Source organism: Phragmites australis, chromosome 7 (assembly GCF_958298935.1).
Source record: "Phragmites australis chromosome 7, lpPhrAust1.1, whole genome shotgun sequence".
NCBI classification, from domain to species: Eukaryota; Viridiplantae; Streptophyta; class Magnoliopsida; order Poales; family Poaceae; genus Phragmites; species Phragmites australis.
In genome coordinates this window covers 20,529,031-20,533,590 of record NC_084927.1, presented here as the reverse complement: position 1 = coordinate 20,533,590, position 4,560 = coordinate 20,529,031, and the positions used below count along the sequence as shown (strand labels likewise).

Here is a 4,560-nt window from a genome sequence, read left to right as displayed (position 1 = left end):
AAGAAAGGAAGAGGGAAGGGGAAAGCCGGCCCGGGGAGAAAAAGAAAAATGGAAGGAGAAAAAGAAAGAGAGAAAGAAAAGGTTTTGGAATAATTCAAATTTGGAGAATTTGAATTTGGTTTTGACTTTGGATTCAACAACTCTATTTTGAATATTTGAACTTGGATCTCGAGATTTTCAAGATGATTTGAACCAAAGGATCCAACTCAATTTTGGATTTGCGCTGAATAGAATCTAAAAGTATATTTGAAAGTGGGAGACATTCAATTTCAAACCTCCACCTAAAGAACCATAAAAATTCTCAACTAAGGCACAAGAACCAACTTAATGCAGAGGTTATTTTGAATTTGATCCTAGTGCACTTCGAATACTGCTGCAACTTAGCATAACTCACAATTACGAATGTATATATATACTTGTATATATACATCCACACTCCTATTTTCTTAATCTTAATCAGCCTAATTTACCCTAAAAAGTTTCAATTTGGAGTGAAATTTGTACTAATTGGCAGGCTTAAACTCAGGATGTTACAGCCAGTTTTAAAGTTGGCAGTGTGTAACGAGCAGTAATAGTCAGGAAGTATCACTGTCAGCTCAGAGGACCGGCAGCGAAAGAGTTATCACTCCCAACTAAAGGTTTCAGTCGACATAATCACTATCAGCTGGTAGTTTTAACTAACAGTGATGCCTTGGGAATCGCTGTCGGCAGTATTTTGCCTCTTATCCCTCTCTGTGCTCCCTCTCTATCTCCTCGATCTCTCTATCTCTCTTCCTCTCAATACATGTATATAATTATACATATATTTAATGTAAATCAATATTAAAGACAACTTTATTAATACATAGCAATTCATATCCAATACACACATATATACATAATAGTTCTCACAGGTCACCCCTAAAAAGTCGGTCAAGTTGAGCCAGTCTAGTATCCCTCTACCTCTCCCGCGATGAGGACTACATCTCCGTATAGACAGCTGATGTTATGTGTACGTCCAGGGAGACCTGGGGATCGATGGTAGTGCAGCGGAGGACCTGGGCATGCCTGATCAACCATAGCGTTGCCTATGCTCCAGGCGCCCTAGCATGTCAAAGACATCGAAGTCCGACGCCTAAATGCCACTACAGTTTGAGCCTTTGGTCTCCTCCTCAGCGCACTGACAGACCACCCTCTCATGTCATTCATAGCGCATTGACGGGCTAGCCTCTCATCCTTCTTCTCCTTGGCACGCTTACGTGACGCTGCTTCTTGCTCCTTCACAGCACACAGCAGCCAGCCTCTCATCCTCCTCCTCCTGGGCACGCATACGGCTGTTGCTTCTTGCTCTTCCTTCGTATCATCGTTGGAATGTCATTTTGTCGAAGAGTCGTCCGACGGTACCAACTCCTTAAGCAAGTCGAAGGCCACAACAGGATTCTCCAGATCAAGTGCACTGACATGCATACAATAAGACACATATTTAATGTAAATCAATAATAAATACACCTTCATTAATATATAGTAATTCATGTCATTTATTAATACATGATAATTAATATCCTTCATTAAAATAGTATCATTTGGCGATATATAAGTCGTGTGACCCCGAGTAGCCTTCTTTCTTATCACATACTCTCTACTAAAAGGTACGAAATTATTTGAAGATCTCTCATGCGTCGACGGTACGATCGGTTCATGAAACTCACCGGCTAGGTTGATAACATGGTCCATAAAGAACCCATCGACCTGTTCTTGAATAGTATCTATTTCTGCAGGTTGTAATGCACATGTGTGTTATTTGGAGTATTGCGTTCGAATAATCGAAAGAATTAGTTCTTAAATATGTATAGAAATTAAAAGAAGGTATCAATATGTAATTTCATATCTCAAGATCATTGAACATGACAGCGTCTCTGTTAGGGCCGAATCTGTGAATAGAAATAAGAACATAAAACCCATAAAGATTGTTACTGGGTAGCTACCTCATACACTAATTATTATCAGTGGAATGTTGCTCAAAACCACCTATACTGGATCAGAACAACACCCTTACTTTGCAACCATACACAACAGATCAGATACAGTGCCAATCTGAATCAACAATAAATGTCAGCAGTGTTGTTTAGAAGACAAGATCACTGCGAACCAGCTAGTAAATTAACTGGATAAGGTAAAAGAACTGGGCAGTAGCTCAAATTCAGAAATCAGGCATTGTTTCCATCTCTCTAGCTTACAGATTCAATATAGCACTTCACAACCTGGTAGAAAGCACAAAGCACCTTCCATGCACACAGCACAGAAAAAAATGTAGAATTTCATACTTCAGGACAAGCACTTTCTTTCAGCAATCATTCGCAGAGCATTGAAAAACTTCGTGCAAGAAGAGTAGTTCGGTCACAACACACTTACATATAGTAGTTCGATGTCTATACATTTCTCGCTAAACTCTTTGGCATTAACAAAGGGAGATGCAAAGAACAACAACATAGCAGGGGCGACATGCCCTTGTGCCTGTACAGTAAACATGCAGAGCAACACATATTGCATTAAGAGTTGCATCTGTACGATAGTCCAAAATCACCTAGGCTGTCTGAAATTTCCACTTTCAGTTGTCTAAGGAGGACCCTGCAGAGGTGAAGGCTGTGTAGATCGCACACAAACACCCTGAAGCTAACCTGCACAGACAAAACTCGCATTCTGCTAAGTTGGCCCTTTTGTACGGTTACATTTGAGTGATAGAAACTAGCAAAGTAAAATTTGAACCTTCATTTCTTGAAAAAAGATCATTTGGTTTCCCAGAATCAAATTTCCTTGAAATATATAAGGAAAGCTACCCAACTGCTCAAATATGTGACCTTTTATTTTCATGAAGTCATACTACAGAATGGAAGTCCCTGAAGATTGTATCTTTAATTTCCTCTTTAACTGCCCCTCATAACCACATGGTTCAGATTTTCAGAATGAATCCATGGGTAAAGTCCATGATTCACAAGATTCAGGCTAGGAATACAGATGTCCCTGTTTCAAAATCTGGTTAACTTGACTATAGAAAATTGAAATATATAATGAACCAGACCAGGTGCCAATGATGATTGGTCAGAGCAACTTGGAACTCGGTAAAAATAATTTTGTTCTTGTGTAGTCCCACAACTTGGTGCAATCCATGAGGATATTGCAGTAAAATATAAGACAGTATCTTCCTAGTCAAGGAGTTGAAATCTTTACCTATATAAGTGCTAGGGAAGAGGTTAAAAGCATGATCGATCAAACTGCCACCTTGCTGGACACCAAGCTTTTGCAGTCCTGAAGATGAAATCATTATAAATAACAGAAAAGTCAAATGTACAAACTTAACTAGTTCAGTTCACAAGTACAAGTACTCCAGTTAGAAGTCCAGTAAGCGCTTTTGTCTTCCAAATGGGAAACTCATATACATGTTCCAAACATTAATTAACAGAAACTAAGCATGTATCGTGCTGCTGCAGACTGAGGCAGTTAAGAATTTAAACCACTCGAACATCGCATACAGGTTATCCTCCACATAGAACTGTGAAATAAGCTCAAAAAAAAAAAAATGGCTGGCATCACATAAATTTGTGACCTTTTTCATCACAGGATTAAACTACCAAATACCTAAGCAAGCCGAAGACTACATGGAAGCAGTAGCATCAATGCTGCGGATCGAAGGCAGAGTTCTCCTTACATCGATGTAACCCGCTGTCGTGATCCTCCGTGCACCACGCCGCCGGGGCTGCCGCAGGCCTCCTATGGCCTGCGCCACCTACGACACCAAGGGCATCCTCGGCCCCTTCCCCCCGGGCTGCTACAAGGCTCCATGGGGGCCGCAGCCGCGTCATGCCGCCGTGCCCTTCCTTATCCAGGCTATCGTGACTCCCTCCTTCCCCGGCCGCCGGAGCAAAACCGTGATGCCGCTTGCCGATCCGATCCACCGCAGATCGTGATGCCGGGCGTCGATCCATTGATCTTTTTAAGGAAATCCATTGATTTTTTTTTTAAGATCTCCGTAGGGAATCTCCTACTTTATGGCGAAACCTTTATTAAAAAATTAAAAAGTAGCTATTTTACAAACATTACATAATATAAGGATAGATGTGTCTTAAAATCTAGCTCCCTTACCTAACTATCTCGTGGTTATAAAAAGAGACTTCAGATAGCAAAAAAAACATATTAGATCCTAGTCATCGAGCAAACAAGCTTCAAAGAAAAGCTAGAGCATTCATATCACTATATCTCACCTCTAGTATTTGTAATAGTCCATTTTGTAAGATAATCTATATTGAATGAAGTATTTGTGCCATTATTAATGTAAGGCTTCCATTTATGTATAAGTGTTAGAGGTTTTTGAAAGAAAAAACTATTTATAAGTTATGTTTGAATATAGAGGACTGAAAAGAGCTTTTATTATATGCAATTGCAAGCGCATATAGTCAATCTATTGATTGATCTCAATCCTGCTCGCTCGGTCAAAACTGAGGCGCAGTATACATCTCTCCGCAAGACGTGCTGCCTAACGACAAACTACTAATTGGTCCGATCGGTGGCGAACTGGCAATCTTC

At 40.2% G+C, this 4,560-nt stretch overlaps 1 long non-coding RNA gene across 2 annotated transcripts; it reads right to left on the bottom strand.

Moving 5' to 3' along the window:
* Positions 1–2,128: 2,128 nt before the first annotated feature.
* Positions 2,129–4,005, bottom strand: LOC133923475 (uncharacterized). 2 transcript variants are annotated; one of them, XR_009910631.1, is made up of 3 exons: positions 3,686–4,005; positions 2,746–3,285; positions 2,129–2,657 (listed from the first exon to the last, which is right to left on the bottom strand). It is a non-coding gene; the product is annotated as an uncharacterized LOC133923475 (long non-coding RNA). The 2 variants fall into 2 exon arrangements; XR_009910630.1 differs by having other exon boundaries at positions 2,149–2,657; positions 3,208–3,285.
* Between the last annotated feature and the right edge of the window lie 555 nt (positions 4,006–4,560).